This window comes from Pseudophryne corroboree, unplaced genomic scaffold, assembly GCF_028390025.1.
Source record: "Pseudophryne corroboree isolate aPseCor3 unplaced genomic scaffold, aPseCor3.hap2 scaffold_1671, whole genome shotgun sequence".
Classification (NCBI taxonomy): domain Eukaryota; kingdom Metazoa; phylum Chordata; class Amphibia; order Anura; family Myobatrachidae; genus Pseudophryne; species Pseudophryne corroboree.
This window is the reverse complement of record NW_026968307.1, coordinates 38,400-63,592: the sequence shown is the minus strand read 5'-3', so window position 1 is coordinate 63,592 and position 25,193 is coordinate 38,400. Positions and strand designations below refer to the sequence as shown.

The 25,193-nt window shown below is 40.6% G+C and overlaps 11 non-coding genes across 11 annotated transcripts; all 11 read left to right on the top strand.

Annotated features, from left to right (window-relative positions):
• The first annotated feature begins 107 nt into the window (after positions 1–107).
• TRNAI-AAU (transfer RNA isoleucine (anticodon AAU)) lies at positions 108–200 on the top strand. The gene is given in 2 exon segments: positions 108–145; positions 165–200. It is a non-coding gene; the product is annotated as a tRNA-Ile (tRNA).
• An 811-nt stretch (positions 201–1,011) lies between these two features.
• TRNAI-UAU (transfer RNA isoleucine (anticodon UAU)) lies at positions 1,012–1,104 on the top strand. Its single transcript is given in 2 exon segments — positions 1,012–1,049; positions 1,069–1,104. It is a non-coding gene; the product is annotated as a tRNA-Ile (tRNA).
• A 2,676-nt stretch (positions 1,105–3,780) lies between these two features.
• TRNAT-AGU (transfer RNA threonine (anticodon AGU)) lies at positions 3,781–3,873 on the top strand. The gene is given in 2 exon segments: positions 3,781–3,818; positions 3,838–3,873. It is a non-coding gene; the product is annotated as a tRNA-Thr (tRNA).
• A 1,255-nt stretch (positions 3,874–5,128) lies between these two features.
• On the top strand, positions 5,129–5,221 carry TRNAI-AAU (transfer RNA isoleucine (anticodon AAU)). Its single transcript is given in 2 exon segments — positions 5,129–5,166; positions 5,186–5,221. It is a non-coding gene; the product is annotated as a tRNA-Ile (tRNA).
• Positions 5,222–6,032: 811 nt separating this feature from the next.
• Positions 6,033–6,125, top strand: TRNAI-UAU (transfer RNA isoleucine (anticodon UAU)). Its single transcript is given in 2 exon segments — positions 6,033–6,070; positions 6,090–6,125. It is a non-coding gene; the product is annotated as a tRNA-Ile (tRNA).
• A 3,572-nt stretch (positions 6,126–9,697) lies between these two features.
• On the top strand, positions 9,698–9,790 carry TRNAT-AGU (transfer RNA threonine (anticodon AGU)). Its single transcript is given in 2 exon segments — positions 9,698–9,735; positions 9,755–9,790. It is a non-coding gene; the product is annotated as a tRNA-Thr (tRNA).
• A 1,255-nt stretch (positions 9,791–11,045) lies between these two features.
• On the top strand, positions 11,046–11,138 carry TRNAI-AAU (transfer RNA isoleucine (anticodon AAU)). The gene is given in 2 exon segments: positions 11,046–11,083; positions 11,103–11,138. It is a non-coding gene; the product is annotated as a tRNA-Ile (tRNA).
• An 809-nt stretch (positions 11,139–11,947) lies between these two features.
• Positions 11,948–12,040, top strand: TRNAI-UAU (transfer RNA isoleucine (anticodon UAU)). Its single transcript is given in 2 exon segments — positions 11,948–11,985; positions 12,005–12,040. It is a non-coding gene; the product is annotated as a tRNA-Ile (tRNA).
• Positions 12,041–21,385: 9,345 nt separating this feature from the next.
• TRNAI-UAU (transfer RNA isoleucine (anticodon UAU)) lies at positions 21,386–21,478 on the top strand. The gene is given in 2 exon segments: positions 21,386–21,423; positions 21,443–21,478. It is a non-coding gene; the product is annotated as a tRNA-Ile (tRNA).
• An 806-nt stretch (positions 21,479–22,284) lies between these two features.
• On the top strand, positions 22,285–22,377 carry TRNAI-UAU (transfer RNA isoleucine (anticodon UAU)). Its single transcript is given in 2 exon segments — positions 22,285–22,322; positions 22,342–22,377. It is a non-coding gene; the product is annotated as a tRNA-Ile (tRNA).
• Positions 22,378–24,112: 1,735 nt separating this feature from the next.
• Positions 24,113–24,205, top strand: TRNAI-UAU (transfer RNA isoleucine (anticodon UAU)). Its single transcript is given in 2 exon segments — positions 24,113–24,150; positions 24,170–24,205. It is a non-coding gene; the product is annotated as a tRNA-Ile (tRNA).
• Positions 24,206–25,193: the final 988 nt, after the last annotated feature.

Genomic DNA, 25,193 nt, shown 5'->3' with positions numbered 1-25,193 from the left:
TGCTCATCATTTAACACCAAAAATGATTTTCTTTTTCAATTCTTATGACTGTACTGATTGTATTGAATAAAATCCACATCTAGCATAACCAACTAATGCTGCAAAGTGCTCCAGTGGCGCAATTGGTCAGCGTGTGATACTAATAAGACAGTATCTGTTGAGCGATGCCGAGGTTGTGAGTTCAAGCCTCACCTGGAGCTTCTTTGTATACTGTTTTTTTTTCCTTTTCTTATGTCATTAGTCATTGATTATAAACTGCTACCTTAATATTTAATATGATATTACAAAGGATGGAAGAAAGAAAGAAAAAACACAAACATGATTGTGCATTTAAGTTGTCAGCACACATCTGTTTTGGTTCAAATGGACTGCATATCTTCCTTCAGTCAGCCAACAAAACAGCAATGGAAAAGATTAACATACTGTTGGTAAAGCAGTTGCATCAAATTGATTTTCTGCAATATAGCATGATAATCCATACTGACAGCTCTAGATAGTACCAGCACATTTCTTGCTGGACTTGGTAATGCAAAGAACACAGTAAACAGCTTCACTTTTTTTCAAAAATAAATAATTGACTATTAAAAACCTATCAGTCTTAAATAAGGACATCAGTAAGCACCACTGGCATAATGGATAAGGCACTGTTCTCCTAAGCCAGTGGTTGTGAATTTAAGTCCCGTCTCAGTTGGAAGTCATTACAGCAAGTGTCTCATCACTAGAGTTGATATTTTATCCTTGCTTCAACTGTAAAACAGTCTTGCAGTGTTTAGCTTGTAAAAAATGACCACAGAAGCTAAAATATGACATTAATTATGATAACATTGTTGTTATTGTTTTTTAAACCTTTTCTATCACCGTGGACAGCTTATTCAAGTGCCATCTGGCATGCATGTTCCTTTGTTGCTCATCATTTATCACCAAAAATGATTTTCTTTTTCAATTCTTATGACTGTACTGATTGTATTGAATAAAATCCACATCTAGCATAACCAACTAATGCTGCAAAGTGCTCCAGTGGCGCAATTGGTCAGCGCACGGTTCTTATAAGACAGAATCTGTTGAGCAATGCCGAGGTTGTGAGTTCAAGCCTCACCTGGAGCATATTGTATTTTTTTCCTTTTCTTATGTCATTAGTCATTGATTATAAACTGCTACCTTAATATTTAATATGATATTACAAAGGATGGAAGAAAGAAAGAAAAAACACAAACATGATTGTGCATTTAAGTTGTCAGCACACATCTGCTTTGGTTCAAATGCACTGCATATCTTCCTTCAGTCAGCCAACAAAACAGCAATGGAAAAGATTAACATACTGTTGGTTAAACAGTTGCATCAAATTGATTTTCTGCAATATAGCATGATAATCCATGACAGATCTGGATAGTACAAGCACATTTCTTGCTGGACTTGGTAATGCAAAGAACACAGTAAACAGCTTCACTTTTTCATCAAAAATAAATAATTGACTATTAAAAACCTAACAGTCTTAAATAAGAATATCAGTAAGCACCACTGGCATAATGGATAAGTCATTGCCCTCCTAAGCCAGGGGGTCCAAGTCCCATATGGGGTGGAAGTCATTACAGCAAGTGTCTCATCACTAGAGTTGATATTTTATCCTTGCTTCAACTGTAAAATAGTCTTGCAGTGTTTAGCTTGTAAAAAAATGACCACAGAAGCTAAAATATGACATTAATTATGATAACATTGTTGTTGTTGTTTTTTAAACCTTTTCTATCACCGTGGACAGCTTATTCAAGTGCCATCTGGCATGCATGTTCCTTTGTTGCTCCTCATTCATCACCAAAAATGATTTTCTTTTTCAATTCTTATGACTGTACTGATTGTATTGAATAAAATCCACATCTAGCATAACCAACTAATCCTGCAAAGTTCTCCAGTGGCGCAATTGGTCAGCGCGCGGTACTTATAAGATAGTATCTGTTGAGCAATGCCGAGGTTGTGAGTTCAAGCCTCACCTGGAGCATCTTTGTATACTGTTTTTTTTTTCCTTTTCTTATGTCATTAGTAATTGATTATAAACTGCTACCTTAATATTTAATATGATATTACAAAGGATGGAAGAAAGAAAGAAAAAACACAAACATGATTGTGCATTTAAGTTGTCAGCACACATCTGCTTTGGTTCAAATGCACTGCATATCTTCCTTCAGTCAGCCAACAAAACAGCAATGGAAAAGATTAACATACTGTTGGTAAAGCAGTTGCATCAAATTGATTTTCTGCAATATAGCATGATAATCCATACTGACAGCTCTGGATAGTACCAGCACATTTCTTGCTGGACTTGGCAATGCAAAGAACACAGTAAACAGCTTAACTTTTCTTCAAAAATAAATAATTGACTATTAAAAACCTATCAGTCTTAAATAAGGACATCAGTAAGCACCACTGGCATAATGGATAAGGCACTGTTCTCCTAAGCCAGTCGTTGTGGGTTTAAGTCCCATCTGAGTTGGAAGTCATTACAGCAAGTGGCATAATGGATAAGTCACTGCCCTCCTAAGCCACGGGGTCCAAGTCCCATATGGGGTGGAAGTCATTACAGCAAGTGTCTCATCACTAGAGTTGATATTTTATCCTTGCTTCAACTGTAAAACAGTCTTGCAGTGTTTAGCTTGTAAAAAATGACCACAGAAGCTAAAATATGACATTAATTATGATAACATTGTTGTTGTTGTTTTTTAAACCTTTTCTGTCACCGTGGACAGCTTATTCAAGTGCCATCTGGCATGCATGTTCCTTTGTTGCTCATCATTCATCACCAAAAATTATTTTCTTTTTCAATTCTTATGACTGTACTGATTGTATTGAATAAAATCCACATATAGCATAACCAATTAATGCTGCAAAGTGCTCCAGTGGCGCAATTGGTCAGCACGCGGTACTTATAAGACAGTATCTGTAGAGCAATGCCGAGGTTGTGAGTTCAAGCCTCACCTGAAGCATCTTTGTATACTGTTTTTTTTCCTTTTCTTATGTCATTAGTCATTGATTATAAACTGCTACCTTAATATTTAATATGATATTACAAAGGATGGAAGAAAGAAAGAAAAAACACAAACATGATTGTGCATTTAAGTTGTCAGCACACATCTGCTTTGGTTCAAATGCACTGCATATATTCCTTCAGTCAGCCAACAAAACAGCAATGGAAAAGATTAACATACTGTTGGTAAAGCAGTTGCATCAAATTGATTTTCTGCAATATAGCATGATAATCGATACTGACAGCTCTGGATAGTACCAGCACATTTCTTGCTGGACTTGGTAATGCAAAGAACACAGTAAACAGCTTCACTTTTTCCTCAAAAATAAATAATTGACTATTAAAAACCTAACAGTCTTAAATAAGAACATCAGTAAGCACCACTGGCATAATGGATAAGTCACTGCCCTCATAAGCCAGGGGGTCCAAGTCCCATATGGGGTGGAAGTCATTACAGCAAGTGTCTCATCACTAGAGTTGATATTTTATCCTTGCTTCAACTGTAAAACAGTCTTGCAGTGTTTAGCTTGTAAAAAATGACCACAGAAGCTAAAATATGACATTAATTATGATAACATTGTTGTTGTTGTTTTTTAAACCTTTTCAGTCACCGTGGACAGCTTATTCAAGTGCCATCTGGCATGCATGTTCCTTTGTTGCTCATCATTCATCACCAAAAATGATTTTCTTTTTCAATTCTTATGACTGTACTGATTGTATTGAATAAAATCCACATCTAGCATAACCAATTAATACTGCAAAGTGCTCCAGTGGCGCAATTGGTCAGCGCGTGGTACTAGTAAGACAGTATCTGTTGAGCAATGCTGAGGTTGTGAGTTCAAGCCTCACCTGGAGCGTCTTTGTATACTGTTTTTTTTTCTATTTCTAATGTCATTAGTCATTGATTATAAACTGCTACCTTAATATTTAATATGATACAGGTTGAGTCTCCCTTATCCAAAATGCTTGGGACCAGAGGTATTTTGGATATGGGATTTTTCCGTATTTTGGAATAATTGCATACCATAATGAGATATCATGGTGATGGGACCTAAATCTAAGCACAGAATGCATTTATGTTACATATACACCTTATACACACAGCCTGAAGGTCATTTTAGCCAATATTTTTTTATAACTTTGTGCATAAAACAAACTGTGTCTACATTCACACAATTCATTTATGTTTCATATACACCTTATACACACAGCCTGAAGGTCATTTAATACAATATTTTAATAACTTTGTGTATTAAACAAAGTTTGTGTACATTGAGCCATCAAAAAACAAAGGTTTCACAATCTCACTCTCACTCAAAAAAGTTCGTATTTCAGAATATTCCGTATTTCGGAATATTTGGATATGGGATACTCAACCTGTATTACAAAGGATGGAAGAAAGAAAGAAAAAACACAAACATGATTGTGCATTTTAGTTGTCAGCACACATCTGCTTTGGTTCAAATGCACTGCATATCTTCCTTCAGTCAGCCAACAAAACAGCAATGGAAATGATTAACATACTGTTGGTAAAGCAGTTGCATCAAATTGATTTTCTGCAATATAGCATGATAATTAATACTGACAGCTCTGGATAGTACCAGCACATTTCTTGCTGGACTTGGTAATGCAAAGAACACAGTAAACAGCTTCACTTTTTTTCAAAAATAAATAATTGACTATTAAAAACCTATCAGTCTTAAATAAGGACATCAGTAAGCACCACTGGCATAATGGATAAGGCACTTTTCTCCTAAGCCAGTGGTTGTGGGTTTAAGTCCCGTCTGATTTGGAAGTCATTACAGCAAGTGTCTCATTACTAGAGTTGATATTTTATCCTTACTTCAACTGTAAAACAGTCTTGCAGTGTTTAGCTTGTAAAAAATGACCACAGAAGCTAAAATATGACATTAATTATGATAACATTGTTGTTGTTGTTTTTTAAACCTTTTCTATCACCGTGGACAGCTTATTCAAGTGCCATATGGCTTGCATGTTCCTTTGTTGCTCATCATTTAACACCAAAAATGATTTTCTTTTTCAATTCTTATGACTGTACTGATTGTATTGAATAAAATCCACATCTAGCATAACCAACTAATGCTGCAAAGTGCTCCAGTGGCGCAATTGGTCAGCGTGTGATACTAATAAGACAGTATCTGTTGAGCGATGCCGAGGTTGTGAGTTCAAGCCTCACCTGGAGCTTCTTTGTATACTGTTTTTTTTTCCTTTTCTTATGTCATTAGTCATTGATTATAAACTGCTACCTTAATATTTAATATGATATTACAAAGGATGGAAGAAAGAAAGAAAAAACACAAACATGATTGTGCATTTAAGTTGTCAGCACACATCTGTTTTGGTTCAAATGGACTGCATATCTTCCTTCAGTCAGCCAACAAAACAGCAATGGAAAAGATTAACATACTGTTGGTAAAGCAGTTGCATCAAATTGATTTTCTGCAATATAGCATGATAATCCATACTGACAGCTCTAGATAGTACCAGCACATTTCTTGCTGGACTTGGTAATGCAAAGAACACAGTAAACAGCTTCACTTTTTTTCAAAAATAAATAATTGACTATTAAAAACCTATCAGTCTTAAATAAGGACATCAGTAAGCACCACTGGCATAATGGATAAGGCACTGTTCTCCTAAGCCAGTGGTTGTGAATTTAAGTCCCGTCTCAGTTGGAAGTCATTACAGCAAGTGTCTCATCACTAGAGTTGATATTTTATCCTTGCTTCAACTGTAAAACAGTCTTGCAGTGTTTAGCTTGTAAAAAATGACCACAGAAGCTAAAATATGACATTAATTATGATAACATTGTTGTTATTGTTTTTTAAACCTTTTCTATCACCGTGGACAGCTTATTCAAGTGCCATCTGGCATGCATGTTCCTTTGTTGCTCATCATTTATCACCAAAAATGATTTTCTTTTTCAATTCTTATGACTGTACTGATTGTATTGAATAAAATCCACATCTAGCATAACCAACTAATGCTGCAAAGTGCTCCAGTGGCGCAATTGGTCAGCGCACGGTTCTTATAAGACAGAATCTGTTGAGCAATGCCGAGGTTGTGAGTTCAAGCCTCACCTGGAGCATATTGTATTTTTTCCCTTTTCTTATGTCATTAGTCATTGATTATAAACTGCTACCTTAATATTTAATATGATATTACAAAGGATGGAAGAAAGAAAGAAAAAACACAAACATGATTGTGCATTTAAGTTGTCAGCACACATCTGCTTTGGTTCAAATGCACTGCATATCTTCCTTCAGTCAGCCAACAAAACAGCAATGGAAAAGATTAACATACTGTTGGTTAAACAGTTGCATCAAATTGATTTTCTGCAATATAGCATGATAATCCATGACAGATCTGGATAGTACAAGCACATTTCTTGCTGGACTTGGTAATGCAAAGAACACAGTAAACAGCTTCACTTTTTCATCAAAAATAAATAATTGACTATTAAAAACCTAACAGTCTTAAATAAGAATATCAGTAAGCACCACTGGCATAATGGATAAGTCATTGCCCTCCTAAGCCAGGGGGTCCAAGTCCCATATGGGGTGGAAGTCATTACAGCAAGTGTCTCATCACTAGAGTTGATATTTTATCCTTGCTTCAACTGTAAAATAGTCTTGCAGTGTTTAGCTTGTAAAAAAATGACCACAGAAGCTAAAATATGACATTAATTATGATAACATTGTTGTTGTTGTTTTTTAAACCTTTTCTATCACCGTGGACAGCTTATTCAAGTGCCATCTGGCATGCATGTTCCTTTGTTGCTCCTCATTCATCACCAAAAATGATTTTCTTTTTCAATTCTTATGACTGTACTGATTGTATTGAATAAAATCCACATCTAGCATAACCAACTAATCCTGCAAAGTTCTCCAGTGGCGCAATTGGTCAGCGCGCGGTACTTATAAGATAGTATCTGTTGAGCAATGCCGAGGTTGTGAGTTCAAGCCTCACCTGGAGCATCTTTGTATACTGTTTTTTTTTTCCTTTTCTTATGTCATTAGTAATTGATTATAAACTGCTACCTTAATATTTAATATGATATTACAAAGGATGGAAGAAAGAAAGAAAAAACACAAACATGATTGTGCATTTAAGTTGTCAGCACACATCTGCTTTGGTTCAAATGCACTGCATATCTTCCTTCAGTCAGCCAACAAAACAGCAATGGAAAAGATTAACATACTGTTGGTAAAGCAGTTGCATCAAATTGATTTTCTGCAATATAGCATGATAATCCATACTGACAGCTCTGGATAGTACCAGCACATTTCTTGCTGGACTTGGCAATGCAAAGAACACAGTAAACAGCTTAACTTTTCTTCAAAAATAAATAATTGACTATTAAAAACCTATCAGTCTTAAATAAGGACATCAGTAAGCACCACTGGCATAATGGATAAGGCACTGTTCTCCTAAGCCAGTCGTTGTGGGTTTAAGTCCCATCTGAGTTGGAAGTCATTACAGCAAGTGGCATAATGGATAAGTCACTGCCCTCCTAAGCCACGGGGTCCAAGTCCCATATGGGGTGGAAGTCATTACAGCAAGTGTCTCATCACTAGAGTTGATATTTTATCCTTGCTTCAACTGTAAAACAGTCTTGCAGTGTTTAGCTTGTAAAAAATGACCACAGAAGCTAAAATATGACATTAATTATGATAACATTGTTGTTGTTGTTTTTTAAACCTTTTCTGTCACCGTGGACAGCTTATTCAAGTGCCATCTGGCATGCATGTTCCTTTGTTGCTCATCATTCATCACCAAAAATTATTTTCTTTTTCAATTCTTATGACTGTACTGATTGTATTGAATAAAATCCACATATAGCATAACCAATTAATGCTGCAAAGTGCTCCAGTGGCGCAATTGGTCAGCACGCGGTACTTATAAGACAGTATCTGTAGAGCAATGCCGAGGTTGTGAGTTCAAGCCTCACCTGAAGCATCTTTGTATACTGTTTTTTTTCCTTTTCTTATGTCATTAGTCATTGATTATAAACTGCTACCTTAATATTTAATATGATATTACAAAGGATGGAAGAAAGAAAGAAAAAACACAAACATGATTGTGCATTTAAGTTGTCAGCACACATCTGCTTTGGTTCAAATGCACTGCATATATTCCTTCAGTCAGCCAACAAAACAGCAATGGAAAAGATTAACATACTGTTGGTAAAGCAGTTGCATCAAATTGATTTTCTGCAATATAGCATGATAATCGATACTGACAGCTCTGGATAGTACCAGCACATTTCTTGCTGGACTTGGTAATGCAAAGAACACAGTAAACAGCTTCACTTTTTCCTCAAAAATAAATAATTGACTATTAAAAACCTAACAGTCTTAAATAAGAACATCAGTAAGCACCACTGGCATAATGGATAAGTCACTGCCCTCATAAGCCAGGGGGTCCAAGTCCCATATGGGGTGGAAGTCATTACAGCAAGTGTCTCATCACTAGAGTTGATATTTTATCCTTGCTTCAACTGTAAAACAGTCTTGCAGTGTTTAGCTTGTAAAAAATGACCACAGAAGCTAAAATATGACATTAATTATGATAACATTGTTGTTGTTGTTTTTTAAACCTTTTCAGTCACCGTGGACAGCTTATTCAAGTGCCATCTGGCATGCATGTTCCTTTGTTGCTCATCATTCATCACCAAAAATGATTTTCTTTTTCAATTCTTATGACTGTACTGATTGTATTGAATAAAATCCACATCTAGCATAACCAATCAATGCTGCAAAGTGCTCCAGTGGTGCAATTGATCAGCGCACGGTACTTATAAGACAGTATCTGTTGAGCAATGCCGAGGTTGTGAGTTCAAGCCTCACCTGGAGCATCTTTATATACTGTTTTTTTCCTTTTCTTATGTCATTAGTCATTGATTATAAACTGCTACCTTAATATTTAATATGATATTACAAAGGATGGAAGAAAGAAAGAAAAACACAAACATGATTGTGCATTTAAGTTGTCAGCACACATCTGCTTTGGTTCAAATGCACTGCATATCTTCCTTCAGCCAGCCAACAAAACAGCAATGGAAAAGATTAACATACTGTTGGTAAAGCAGTTGCATCAAATTGATTTTCTGCAATATAGCATGATAATCCATACTGACAGCTCTGGATAGTACCAGCACATTTCTTACTGGACTTGGTAATGCAAAGAACACAGTAAACAGCTTCACTTTTTCCTCAAAAATAAATAATTGACTATTAAAAACCTAATAGTCTTAAATAAGAACATCAGTAAGCACCACTGGCATAATGGATAAGTCACTGCCCTCCTAAGCCACGGGGTCCAAGTCCCATATGAGGTGGAAGTCATTACAGCAAGTGTCTCATCACTAAAGTTGATATTTTATCCTTGCTTCAACTGTAAAACAGTCTTGCAGTGTTTAGCTTGTAAAAAATGACCACAGAAGCTAAAATATGACATTAATTATGATAACATTGTTGTTGTTGTTTTTTAAACCTTTTCTATCACCGTGGACAGCTTATTCAAGTGCCATCTGGCATGCATGTTCCTTTGTTGCTCATCATTCATCACCAAAAATGATTTTCTTTTTCAATTCTTATGACTGTACTGATTGTATTGAATAAAATCCACATCTAGCATAACCAATTAATACTGCAAAGTGCTCCAGTGGCGCAATTGGTCAGCGCGTGGTACTAGTAAGACAGTATCTGTTGAGCAATGCTGAGGTTGTGAGTTCAAGCCTCACCTGGAGCGTCTTTGTATACTGTTTTTTTTTCTATTTCTAATGTCATTAGTCATTGATTATAAACTGCTACCTTAATATTTAATATGATACAGGTTGAGTCTCCCTTATCCAAAATGCTTGGGACCAGAGGTATTTTGGATATGGGATTTTTCCGTATTTTGGAATAATTGCATACCATAATGAGATATCATGGTGATGGGACCTAAATCTAAGCACAGAATGCATTTATGTTACATATACACCTTATACACACAGCCTGAAGGTCATTTTAGCCAATATTTTTTTATAACTTTGTGCATAAAACAAACTGTGTCTACATTCACACAATTCATTTATGTTTCATATACACCTTATACACACAGCCTGAAGGTCATTTAATACAATATTTTAATAACTTTGTGTATTAAACAAAGTTTGTGTACATTGAGCCATCAAAAAACAAAGGTTTCACAATCTCACTCTCACTCAAAAAAGTTCGTATTTCAGAATATTCCGTATTTCGGAATATTTGGATATGGGATACTCAACCTGTATTACAAAGGATGGAAGAAAGAAAGAAAAAACACAAACATGATTGTGCATTTTAGTTGTCAGCACACATCTGCTTTGGTTCAAATGCACTGCATATCTTCCTTCAGTCAGCCAACAAAACAGCAATGGAAATGATTAACATACTGTTGGTAAAGCAGTTGCATCAAATTGATTTTCTGCAATATAGCATGATAATTAATACTGACAGCTCTGGATAGTACCAGCACATTTCTTGCTGGACTTGGTAATGCAAAGAACACAGTAAACAGCTTCACTTTTTTTCAAAAATAAATAATTGACTATTAAAAACCTATCAGTCTTAAATAAGGACATCAGTAAGCACCACTGGCATAATGGATAAGGCACTTTTCTCCTAAGCCAGTGGTTGTGGGTTTAAGTCCCGTCTGATTTGGAAGTCATTACAGCAAGTGTCTCATTACTAGAGTTGATATTTTATCCTTACTTCAACTGTAAAACAGTCTTGCAGTGTTTAGCTTGTAAAAAATGACCACAGAAGCTAAAATATGACATTAATTATGATAACATTGTTGTTGTTGTTTTTTAAACCTTTTCTATCACCGTGGACAGCTTATTCAAGTGCCATATGGCTTGCATGTTCCTTTGTTGCTCATCATTTAACACCAAAAATGATTTTCTTTTTCAATTCTTATGACTGTACTGATTGTATTGAATAAAATCCACATCTAGCATAACCAACTAATGCTGCAAAGTGCTCCAGTGGCGCAATTGGTCAGCGTGTGATACTAATAAGACAGTATCTGTTGAGCGATGCCGAGGTTGTGAGTTCAAGCCTCACCTGGAGCTTCTTTGTATACTGTTTTTTTTTCCTTTTCTTATGTCATTAGTCATTGATTATAAACTGCTACCTTAATATTTAATATGATATTACAAAGGATGGAAGAAAGAAAGAAAAAACACAAACATGATTGTGCATTTAAGTTGTCAGCACACATCTGTTTTGGTTCAAATGGACTGCATATCTTCCTTCAGTCAGCCAACAAAACAGCAATGGAAAAGATTAACATACTGTTGGTAAAGCAGTTGCATCAAATTGATTTTCTGCAATATAGCATGATAATCCATACTGACAGCTCTGGATAGTACCAGCACATTACTTGCTGGACTTGGTAATGCAAAGAACACAGTAAACAGCTTCACTTTTTCCTCAAGAATAAATAATTGACTATTAGAAACCTAACAGTCTTAAATAAGAACATCAGTAAGCACCACTGGCATAATGGGTAAGGCACTGTTCTCCTAAGCCAGTGGTTGTGGGTTTAAGTCCCGTCTGAGTTGGAAGTCATTACAGCAAGTGTTTCATCACTAGAGTTGATAGTTTATCCTTGCTTCAACTGTAAAACAGTCTTGCAGTGTTTAGCTTGTAAAAAATGACCACAGAAGCTAAAATATGACATTAATTATGATAACATTGTTGTTGTTTTTCAAACCTTTTCTATCACCGTGGACAGCTTATTCAAGTGCCATCTGGCATGCATGTTCCTTTGTTGCTCATCATTTATCACCAAAAATGATTTTCTTTTTCAATTCTTATGACTGTACTGATTGTATTGAAAAAAATCCACATCTAGCCTAACCAATTAATGCTGCAAGGTGCTCCAGTGGCGCAATTGGTCAGCGCACGGTACTTATAAGACAGTATCTGTTGAGCAATGCCGAGGTTGTGAGTTCAAGCCTCACCTGGAGCATCTTTGTATACTGTTTTTTTTTCCTTTTCTTATGTCATTAGTCATTGATTATAAACTGCTACCTTAATATTTATTTTGATATTACAAAGGATGGAAGAAAGAAAGAAAAAACACAAACATGATTGTGCATTTAAGTTGTCAGCACACATTTGCTTTGGTTCAAATGCACTGCATATCTTCCTTCAGTCAGCCAACAAAACAGCAATGAAAAAGATTAACATACTGTTGGTAAAGCAGTTGCATCAAATTGATTTTCTGCAATATAGCATGATAATCCATACTGAAAGCTCTGGATAGTACCAGCAGATTTCTTGTTGGACTTGGTAATGCAAAGAACACAGTAAACAGCTTCACTTTTTCCTCAAAAATAAATAATTGACTATTAAAAACCTAACAGTCTTGGGGGGCGTGGCCTGGCTGCTGGAGGAGATAGTCACGCTCTATACGAGCTCCTGTGTTTTGGGGCTCCAAACCTCCTATTATTGCCACATCCGTGCCCCATCTCTGCTACCAGCGGCTCCCCTGTCCCTCCTGTTCCCCCAGCAGTGCCCCTGTCTAGGCCGCGGAGTCGGGGAGCTGCACTTTGAGCTCCCGCGGATTGCGGCCTACGGGACCTCCTCAAGCCGGGGCCTAGATTTCCGCCCTGTACCGGCGACAGCTCCGTGAGCCGCCGGATCTGACCGCGGACTTCCACCTGATCCCCGGCACCTGCACGGCCGCTGGCCGCGGCTAGCAGTGACTGCCATCCACCCGCTGCCTACCTGTGCTGCCCGAGGACGCCGGAGATCTTGCAGAGCGGACGAGATCGGGAGACGCTCGGCGGCCATCTTGAGGTGACTTCTCTGCTCTCTCCCCGCTGCATACTGCCGCCCACACTCCTGCATTAAGAAGGGGAGCTGGTTCCCGGGCTGTGTTCTCTGCTAAGAGCCGGTGTTTCTGTTGTCTCCCACATAGTGCAGCCTGCCATAGGGAGTTCCCCAGCCGGCTCTGTTTGATACTTACCCTTGCTGGGGCAACATTAGCATTAACACTATCAGCTGCTGCAGCCGCCCCTATCCGGCCTGCTGCTACCTGCTGCAGCTACCCCTCGCCAGTTTGGCCCCTGTGACTGCGGAGTCCCTCACACCCTCGGAGGCTGTGCTGTACCCGCAGTTCCCCTGCGGTAACGTGCCACACACCTATATTCTTGCCTGACTGGGTACTGGCGGTGTGCTAGTGAGATAAGACGCACTACCGGAGACTGCATATTGGTTAATAACACCCGGGAAAACGAACGGGGGGCTGGCGACCGCTATCTCTGGTCGCACCTCCCATGCAGTTACAAAAACAATGAAGACGGGAAGCGCTGACAACTATTAATCTCTAACCTCCCCAGTGGATGCTCTCGCCCCTACTACGGTGCGGCCTTATCACATGCTTTCTCCCCCCCTAGGTGTCCCCTATTGAGGGCGATGCTGCTCTCTCCGGGTGCATCTGGGTAGGGTTGTGATACGCAAACATACGCACCTGTGCCTCTAAAAGCGCAACTGTGGTGCCCTCTACTGCACTGTGGTGCCCCGTATTGTAACTCCAACCCCCTGAAGATCCCGCATCTCCTGCGCTGCACCCAAGCAGGGATCTGATAAACAACCGTGGGCATATAAATACCGGTGCCACTCGGGGGACCCTCAAGGCGCTACCTCTTACACCTACACATACAACGGCTGCGGTGCATAGGGCGACCCTAATAGAAACCTCAGCCATCAGAAGATCCCAAATTGGTTGGAGCTTAGGGGTGTACCTACACGTTTTAGCGCACCCGGCCGGACTCGCCGGGCCATCCTCTGTGAACCGCCTACCATGTGATCTCACTAAGTAATGCACCCGATCCCGTGTGTGATTCTAATGCTATAGGAGCTCCCCCATACCTGCCCAGGTGTTGACTACCAATCTACTTCACCTCTCTCCACCACTATGCCTAAAGGGGGGAAAAAGACGAACGCCCATAACCTGGTGGGCTACTTCAAGAATTCTACTCCATCCTCCACCCGGAAATCATCCTCACCTCCACCCACCTCTGATCGAGACTCAGAGGATGACTCTTCCTCTACCCCCGCCACAAAAGCAGACGTCGCCCTTCTTCTGTCCGAAATGCGCAATATTAAAAAATCAATTCGTGCGGAGGTGCAGGAGGCTATCTCTGGTCTGAAAACTGATGTTGACAGCCTGGGCTCCAGAGTTGATGCCATTGAAAGAAAACAAGAGGAGCTCATCGCCTTCCAACAAGAATCGGAACAGGAGATGACGCAAATGCGTACAGATGTCATGCTGCTAGCGGATAAACAAGAAGATTTGGACAACAGAGGCCGTCGGAACAATCTTCGAATCCGTAACGTCCCCGAGACGGTTGAACAAACCCACCTCATGGATTACCTGCTCCGCCTCTACCGCTCACTTGCCCCCTCCATTCCGGATGACATGCTACTCCTAGATAGGGCTCACAGAGCTCTGCGCCCTAGATCTCAAGACGCTAAAACACCAAGGGATGTGATTCTACGTTTTCACTACTTTGCTGTTAAAGACCAAATCTACGCCAAAGCCCGGAGGTCACCGATCACCTCTTTCGAAGGGTCCAACCTTTCGATCTTCCAGGACCTGTCACCGGTTACGCTAAATAGAAGAAGGGAACTAAAGGACATAACCAAAACCCTGAGAGACAACAACGTCAGATATAGATGGGGCTTTCCCTTTGCCCTCCAGGTCAGGGCAGATGGCAAATTCCTCTCTGCCAGGTCCCCTGACGAGGCCCTACAGCTACTCCATCAATTGAACATCTCCGGCCCTCCGGCCGCATCTCAGCGCCCTCTCCCAGTCAACACCTCCCCTCCCCTCGCAGCCCCTTCCCTAAATTGGAACACCGTCGGACCGGTATCCCATGCCTCTCCAGATACATGACTCAGCATATGTTGATGGTCTTGCAGGGACTTGATGCCCACACGGGTTCTTAGCAGACCTCAGGGGGGCTCGTTGCGCTTCACCGGGATTTCCGTGTGGTGCGGGGCCCCCTATATAACTGTTGTTTACCGTTTATTGTCTTGTTGAATATATGGTGGGTGGGCCTTCTCGGGTCCCCGGGGCAGGGGTTCTTCGCGGCTGTCCGCGTGGGCTCCTGTCCCGGGCGGCCCGACTGGGCCTCGCCTTCTTTTCTTACTTCAAACTAGTCCTAGTGTTACTACTGTTGCTTTGTAATCGCCATGACATGTTTAACCTCAGTTCCTTTAAATATGTTCTCCTCCCTCCCCCCCCCCCTCTTCCCTTCCCCGTTAGCTCCTTTTGCTTACTAACTGCAAATATGTACACTTAAATTGATTTTGCTCACACACGGGACCCGGTCTCCTCTCCGATCGGCTGGGTTCACCCACCCCCCACTCGACCTCCGAGGTCGACGTCGGACGAGCTAGACCTGCAGGTCTATTCCTTCCTTGGGTCCGACTAATGAGAATGGATTTTCTCTGTCTTCTAGTTACTGGTACTAACCTATGCCTGTTCTTCCTCTGTTCTCTTACTCTTTCTCCTCCTCTTTCTCTGGTCTCCTCCCCTTTCCTTTCCCCTATCTCCCCTGGGGTTCCGCTGGTGCGCTCCCGCATGAATAGTGCTCCACTCCTATACCATGGTTCTTAGAATAGTTACTCTGAACACGAAGGGTTTGAATAGCCCACGTAAACGTTCCCTCCTGTTTCAGTCCCTTAAACAACTTAAAGGCGACATCGTATTTCTACAAGAGACCCACTTCTCGGGTAAATCACATCCAGAACTTAGGTCAAAATCCTTCCCACACACTTTCCATGCTTGCGACCCCATGCGCAAGAAAAAGGGGGTCACTATACTCTTTGCTAGCCACCTAGATTTCACCCCCTCTGAAATATGGAGGGACCCTGAAGGTAGATACCTGCTGCTAGTGGGGTTGTTGAACGGATCCCCCTATACATTCCTGAATGTATATGCTCCAAATCAGCTCCAGGCCCCTTTCTTCCACTCCCTAAATAGCCTCTTAGCCCTGCACAGACGCGGTAACGTGGTTTTGGGAGGGGACTTTAATGTCACTCTGGATAGCACCCTGGACAGATCTAAACCTCTGCCCAGATCAATGCGCTCCTCTCACTCGCGCAATGCAGCTGCTTTGAATCTCCTGCTATCACGACACCTTCTCTTTGATACTTGGAGAGTGAAAGAGCCAAATGCTAAGGATTACACATACTATTCCCCCATATATGATGTTTACACAAGACTGGACATGATATTTCTAAGCTCGGAACCTGCTCAATGTATCCTTGACACCTCCATCCACCCTAGCACGTGGTCAGACCACGGCCCGGCTACTGTGGACATCCCGGGTCCGCATCCTCCCGTTCGCCACCCTGTGTGGAGACTGAATGACAGACTCCTTCTCAATCCCCAAACGAAAGCCCACATAGCCGCCGAAATCTCCCATTACTTTGAGACAAATACATCCCCGTCTGTTTCTCCTATGTTATTGTGGGACGCCCACAAGGCGGTAATACGTGGATGTTTGATCAGTACCTCCTCTTATAATAAGAGGACCAGATCCAAACGCATCCGGGAGCTCTCGGACTTGGTCGCTTCCCTCTCACTGAAACATAAAAAAACAGGGTCCGAAGCAGATCTCTCATCCTTGTCCACGGCCAGGGGGGAACTAAACATGCTCCTGACGGCGAAGGTAGAAACCAGCCTGAAATGGCTCAATCAGTCCTTTTACGAAAAAGGGGATAAAGCTGATCGACTACTAGCCTCCAGGCTTCGGGCGAAGCTTGCAAGGAACAACGTTTTATCTATCCAGTCTTCTCCTGGCAAGAAAACAGCTGATCCCAAACGTATCACTGAAACTTTCTCTCGCTTCTACGAAAAGTTGTACAATGCCCATGGGCCCACTCAAGCGAGGCCGGACTTTCTTGGGGCTATTCGTACCTTCCTATCCCACTGCCAACTGCCTTGTCTGAGCCCATCGGCTGCTGCAGAATTAAACTCAAAGATCTCCGACGAAGAAATTGCCACCGTGGTTAAGTCCCTAAAACTTACCAAGGCGCCTGGCCCAGACGGCTTTACGGCCGCCTATTACAAGACTTTTCTCCCCCAGCTTACGCCCCACCTTTCATCCCTCTTCAACGCTGTTTTACAGGGAGCTTCATTCTCCAAATCGGCTCTGGAGGCTAAGATTATAGTTATTCCCAAGGACGGCAAAGACGCATCTAACTGCGCTAACTATAGACCTATTTCGCTACTTAATTCGGATATCAAGATATACGCAAAAATCCTAGCCCTCCGATTGAATAGTGTCTTACCCCACCTCGTCCATAACGATCAGGTGGGATTTATCCCCGGCCGCCAAGCCCGAGACAACACGAGGCGCGTTGTTAGCCTTGCTCACCACATCAACCTCACACACACTCCTGCTCTTTTGCTTTCTCTGGACGCGGAGAAAGCATTTGACAGGATAGGTTGGCCCTTTTTGTTCGAAACTCTTGCTCATTTTGGCTTTCAGGGGGAATTTCTCATGGGAATCCAGGCCTTGTACTCGAACCCTTCCGCCAGAGTATCTGTGAATGGAGTGCAGTCGGACCCTCTGGACATCTCCAACGGTACCAGACAGGGCTGCCCACTCTCGCCTCTGATCTTTGCTTTAGTAATAGAGCCATTAGCAGCCCGCATACGAGCCTCGCCCGACATTGATGGGCTGGAGGTGGGGGGCTCTGTTTACAAGATTTCTCTGTTCGCAGATGATGTCCTCCTATCGCTTTCCTCGCCGCACACTTCTTTGCCGAACCTTTTTGACCTCCTGTCTGAATATGGCCATGTTTCGGGTTACAAAGTTAATTGGTCCAAAACGGAAGCTCTCCCCTTCCACATCCCCCCTCCCCGACTGTCCCACATGAAAAACAACTTTAAATTCTCCTGGTGCGCTTCTAAAATCCGTTACCTGGGGATCTTTATTACGCGCCGATACGGAGACTTATATAAGGAAAACTTCTCGCCATTGCTTAAAAACCTTAAAGCCGACCTCCATAAATGGCAATCACTAATTATCTCCTGGCTGGGTCGTATCGTAGCTCTGAAAATGAACATTGTCCCCCGCCTACTTTATTTGTTCCAGACGCTGCCAGTGAAAGTTCCGGACTCAGTTTTAGCACAAGTCCACTCATGGTTGCTCCGCTTTGTGTGGAGAAACAAGGTTCCTAGGATAGGTTTCTCCACTCTGCGCAAACCAGTGCAAGATGGAGGTAGAGGCTTTCCAGATATCCGTCTTTACTATTTGGCCACCCATCTCAGCCAAGCAGTGACCTGGTTCGCCCCTATGCAGTCCATACGCTGGCTCCAGTTGGAGACAGCGCTTAGTCACATTCCATCTTTGTCGTCCCTACTTTTATCCCCTCCTAGAACTAGATCTCCTCATCTACAACTGCACCCGGTGCTGGAATTCACTTGCCAGATCTGGGACTATTGCACGCGTCACTTTCACCTGCTATCATATCCCTCGGTGCTTACCCCATTGTGGGACAACCCTTCTTTCGCCCCGGGTCAGTCTCTGACCCGCTCGCGTCCATGGTTGGAACGGAATATCCGCTTTGTTCTGGATGTGCTCTCTGAGGGTGCCTGTGCACCTTTACCGGATATCATGTCGAAATTTGACTTCCCGGAGGCGAATCCTTTTACCTATTTCCAGCTAAGACATTTTGTCACCTCTCTATCGAACTCGTCCCCGCTCCAGCCTCTCACCACTCTGGAGTCCTACTGCTATCACAAACCGCTCGCTCGAGGAATCATCTCCCTACTGTATTCCCTTCTCCATACATGGGACCAGACGACGACCCCGGCTTTCATACTCCAATGGGAGCGGGACCTAGGTCCGGTGCCCGATGACTATGACTGGTCGGATGTCTTCACCGCGGCCGCGAAGTCCTCGATCTCAACCCTAGTAAAGGAAAACGCATATAAAATCTTATACAGGTGGTATTTTGTCCCCTCTAGACTCCACAAAATGTTTTCCTCCTCATCGCCCATGTGCTGGAGAGGATGCGGCGGACATGGCTCTTTCCTCCACATATGGTGGACGTGCCCTAAAATCATGCTATTTTGGGACGCAGTCGCACGCTTGCTAAGCGCAGTACTCAAGACCCAGGTGAAAAAAGACCCTTGGTCCTTCCTGCTAGGCCTCCCCATTGCCAACGCACCTCCAAACTCCGGTAAACTACTGACACAGATTCTAAACGCGGCTAGGTGCTCAATTGCCCTCCAATGGAAACAGAGGGAGCCCCCCCCTATTAAACAGGTCATCAACAAAGTATGGTACCTCGCAAGCATGGAAAAAATCACTGCATACCTTCATAATAGATCTTTCCAGTTTCTCCTGAGTTGGGAACTATGGTTCGACTCTCAGGCTACCGCAGGTGGAGTACGATCCCCCGGAGGCTCGATGGCTCTCCTACTATGATCTTTGCAATCTCCTTACCTGACGAGTAGATACAGGCTTACCCTTAATTTGTCCTCTTCGTGTCCCTCAAGTAGCACTTTCTCTTTTTGTACTAGCGCCCTGTACGAGATCAGCGGAATGCGGGGGCGCACCGGAGGTGCCTCCAACCCTGTCTCTTCTCCCCCCTATTCTATTCCCTCCCCATCTTTCCCCGTCTCCCCTTCTCTCTCTTTATGCTCTCTTTCGCTTTAGTCTTTTTCTTTATATTGCTATAGTTATGAGTCTAATCTCCGGTTCCCATAAGACTGAATAGCCTCTGTTCACCCCGACGCATAATCCATTGCTGTTTCTCGTTCTAACAAATGCTGGGTTAATGGCTCTTATTTTACTTTTTTTTATTTTTTTTATTTTTTATTTTGCATGTTGGGAACCGCATGTTCTTTGTATTACAGTTATATCTCTACTTCTGGTAGTATATTGTTACACGAAGCAGCTCACCCCACGTGTGGTGGGGAGCTGTTGTGATATTTGTAACCTGAAAATTAAAATAAACAATAAAAAAAAAACCTAACAGTCTTAAATAAGAACATCAGTAAGCACCACTGGCATAATGGATAAGTCACTGCCCTCCTAAGCCAGCGGGTCCAAGTCCCATATGGGGTGGAAGTCATTACAGCAAGTGTCTCATCACTAGAGTTGATATTTTATCCTTGCTTCAACTGTAAAACAGTCTTGCAGTGTTTAGCTTATAAAAAATGACCACAGAAGCTAAAATATGACATTAATTATGATAACATTGTTGTTGTTGTTTAAGCCTTTTCTATCACCGTGGACAGCTTATTCAAGTGCCATCTGGCATGCATGTTCCTTTGTTGCTCATCATTCATCACCAACAATGATTTTCTTTTTCAATTCTTATGACTGTACTGATTGTATTGAATAAAATCCACATCTAGCATAACCAATTAATGCTGCAAAGTGCACCAGTGGCGCAATTGGTCAGCGCGAGGCACTTATAAGACAGTATCTGTTGAGCAATGCCGAGGTTGTGAGTTCAAGCCTCACCTGGAGCATCTTTGTATACTGTTTTTTTTTTCCTTTTCTTATGTCATTAGTCATTGATTATAAACTGCTACCTTAATATTCAATATGATATTACAAAGGATGGAAGAAAGAAAGAAAAAACACAAACATGATTGTGCATTTAAGTTGTCAGCACACATCTGCTTTGGTTCAAATGCACTGCATATCTTCCTTCAGTCAGCCAACAAAACAGCAATGGAAAAGATTAACATATTGTTGGTAAAGCAGTTGCATCAAATTGATTTTGTGCAATATAGCATGATAATCCATACTGACAGCTCTGGATAGTACCAGCACATTTCTTGCTGGACTTGGTAATGCAAAGAACACAGTAAACAGCTTCACTTTTTCATCAAAAATAAATAATTGACTATTAAAAAAATAACAGTCTTAAATAAGAACATCAGTAAGCACCACTGGCATAATGGATAAGTCACTGCCCTCCTAAGCCACGGGGTCCAAGTCCCATATAGGGTGGAAGTCATTACAGCAAGTGTCTCATCACTAGAGTTGATATTTTATCCTTGCTTCAACTGTAAAACAGTCTTGCAGTGTTTAGCTTGTAAAAAATGACCACAGAAGCTAAAATATGACATTAATTATGATAACATTGTTGTTGTTGTTTTTTAAACCTTTTCTATCACCGTGGACAGCTTATTCAAGTCCCATCTGGCATGCATGTTCCTTTGTTGCTCATCATTTATCACCAAAAATGATTTTCTTTTTCAATTCTTATGACTGTACTGATTGTATTGAATAAACTCCACATCTAGCATAACCAATTTTTGCTGCAAAGTGCTCCAGTGGCGCAATTGGTCAGTGCATGGTACTTATAAGACAGTATCTGTTGAGCGATGCCAAGGTTGTGAGTTCAAGCCTCACCTGGAGCATCTTTGTATACTGTTTTTTTTTTCCTTTTCTTATGTCATTAGTCATTGATTATAAACTGCTACCTTAATATTTAATATGATATTACAAAGGATGGAAGAAAGAAAGAAAAAACACAAACATGATTGTGCATTTAAGTTGTCAGCACACATCTGCTTTGGTTCAAATGTACTGCATATCTTCCTTCAGTCAGCCAACAAAACAGCAATGGAAAAGATTAACATACTGTTGGTAAAGCAGTTGCATCAAATTGATTTTCTGCAATATAGCATGATAATCCATACTGACAGCTCTGGATAGTACCAGCACATTTCTTGCTGGACTTGGTAATGCAAAGAACACAGTAAACAGCTTCACTTTTTCCTCAAAAATAAATAATTGACTATTAAAAACCTAAAAGTCTTAAATAAGAACATCAGTAAGCACCACTGGCATAATGGATAAGTCACTGCCCTCCTAAGTTAGGGGGTCCAAGTCCCATATTTGGTGGAAGTCATTACAGCAAGTGTCTCATCACTAGAGTTGATATTTTATCCTTGCTTCAACTGTAAAACAGTCTTGCAGTGTTTAGCTTGTAAAAAATGACCACAGAGCTAAAATATGACATTAATTATGATAACATTGTTGTTGTTGTTTTTTAAACCTTTTCTATCACCGTGGACAGCTTATTCAAGTGCCGTCTGGCATGCATGTTCCTTTGTTGCTCATCATTCATCACCAAAAATGATTTTCTTTTTCAATTCTTATGACTGTACTGATTGTATTGAATAAAATCCACATCTAGCATAACCAATTAATGCTGCAAAGTGCTCCAGTGGCGCAATTGGTCAGCGTGCGGTACTTATAAGACAGTATCTGTTGAGCAATGCCGAGGTTGTGAGTTCAAGCCTCACCTGGAGCATATTTGTATGCTGTTTTTTTTTCCTTTTCTTATGTCATTAGTCATTGATTATAAACTGCTAACTTAATATTTAATATGATATTACAAAGGATGGAAGAAAGAAAGAAATAATACAAACATGATTGTGCATTTAAGTTGTCAGCACACATCTGCTTTGGTTCAAATGCACTGCATATCTTTCTTCAGTCAGCCAACAAAACAGCAATGGAAAAGATTAACATACTGTTGGTAAAGCAGTTGCATCAAATTGATTTTCTGCAATATAGCATGATAATCCATACTGACAGCTCTGGATAGTACCAGCACATTTCTTGCTGGACTTGGTAATGCAAAGAACACAGTAAACAGCTTCACTTTTTCCTCAAAAATAAATAATTGACTATTAAAAACCTAACAGTCTTAAATAAGAACATCAGTAAGCACCACAGGCATAATGGGTAAGGCACTGTTCTCCTAAGCCAGTGGTTGTCGGTTTAAGTCCCGTCTGAGTTGGAAGTCATTACAGCAAGTTTTTCATCACTAGAGTTGATATTTTATCCTTGCTTCAACTGTAAAACAGTCTTGCAGTGTTTAGCTTGTAAAAAATGACCACAGAAGCTAAAATATGACATAAATTATGATAACATTGTTGTTGTTGTTGTTGTTGTTGTTGTTGTTGTTTTTTTAAACCTTTTCTATCACCGTGGACAGCTTATTCAAGTGCCATCTGGCATGCATGTTCCTTTGTTGCTCATCATTTATCACCAAAAATGATTTTCTTTTTCAATTCTTATGACTGTACTGATTGTATTGAATAAAATCCACATCTAGCATAACCAACTAATGCTGCAAAGTGCTCCAATGGCGCAATTGGTCAGCGCACGGTACTTATAAGACAGTATCTGTTGAGCAATGCCGAGGTTGTGAGTTCAAGCCTCACCTGGAGAATCTTTGTATACTGTTTTTTTTTCCTTTTCTTATGTCATTAGTCATTGATTATAAACTGCTACCTTAATATTTAATATGATATTACAAAGGATGGAAGAAATAAAGAAAAAACACAAACATGATTGTGCATTTAAGTTGTCAGCGCATACCTGCTTTGGTTCAAATGCACTGCATATCTTCCTTCAGTCAGCCAACAAAACAGCAATGGAAAAGATTAACATATTGTTGGTAAATCAGTTGCATCACATTGATTTTCTGCAATATAGCATAATAATCCATACTGACAGCTCAGGATAGTACCAGCACATTTCTTGCTGGACTTGGTAATGCAAAGAACACAGTAAACAGCTTCACTTTTTCCTCAAAAATAAATAATTGACTATTAAAAACCTAACAGTCTTAAATAAGAACATCAGTAAGCACCACTTGCATAATGGATAAGTCACTACCCTCCTAAGCCATGGCGTCCAAGTCCCATATGGGGTGGAAGTAATTACAGCAAGTGTCTCATCACTAGAGTTGATATTTTATCCTTGCTTCAACTGTAAAACAGTCTTGCAGTGTTTAGCTTGTAAAAAATGACCATAGAAGCTAAAATATGACATTAATTATGATAACATTGTTGTTGTTGTTTTTTAAACCTTTTTTTTATCACCGTGGACTGCTTATTCAAGTGCCATCTGGCATGCATGTTCCTTTGTTGCTCATCATTCATCACCAAAAATGATTTTCTTTTTCAATTCTTATGACTGTACTAATTGTATTGAATAAAATCCACATCTAGCATAAACAATCAATGCTTCAAAGTGCTCCAGTGGTGCAATTGGTCAGCGTGCGGTACTTATAAGACAGTATCTGTTGAGCAATGCCGAGGTTGTGAGTTCAAGCCTCACCTGGAGCATCTTTGTATACTGTTTTTTTTCCTTTTCTTATGTCATTAGTCATTGATTATAAACTGCTACCTTAATATTTAATATGATATTACAAAGGATGGAAGAAAGAAAGAAAAAACACAAACATGATTGTGCATTTAAGTTGTCAGCACACATCTGCTTTGGTTCAAATGCACTGCATATCTTCCTTCATTCAGCCAACAAAACAGCAATGAAAAAGATTAACATACTGTTGGTAAAGCAGTTGCATCAAATTGATTTTCTGCAATATAGCATGATAATCCATACTGACAGCTCTGGATAGTACCAGCACATTTCTTGCTGGACTTGGTAATGCAAAGAACACAGTAAACAGCTTCACTTTTTCCTCAAAAATAAATAATTGACTATTAAAAACCTAACAGTCTTAAATAAGAACATCAGTAAGCACCACTGGCATAATGGATAAGTCACTGCCCTCCTAAGCCAGGGGGTCCAAGTCCCATATGGGGTGGAAGTCATTACAACAAGTGTCTCATCACCAGAGTTGATATTTTATCCTTGCTTCAACTGTAAAACCGTCTTGCAGTGTTTAGCTTATAAAAAATGACCACAGAAGCTAAAATATGACATTAATTATGATAACATTGTTGTTGTTTTTTAAACCTTTTCTATCACCGTGGACAGCTTATTCAAGTGCCATCTGGGATGCATGTTCCTTTGTTGCTCATCATTCATCACCAACAATGATTTTCTTTTTCAATTCTTATGACTGTACTGATTGTATTGAATAAAATCCACATCTAGCATAACCAATAAAACCTGCAAAGTGTTCCAGTGGCGCAATTGTTCAGCGCGTGGTACTTATAAGACAGTATCTGTTGAGCAATGCCGAGGTTGTGAGTTCAAGCCTCACCTGGAGCATCTTTGTATACTATTTTTTTTCCTTTTCTTATGTCATTAGTCATTGATTATAAACTGGTAGCCTTAATATTTAATATGATATGACCACAGAAG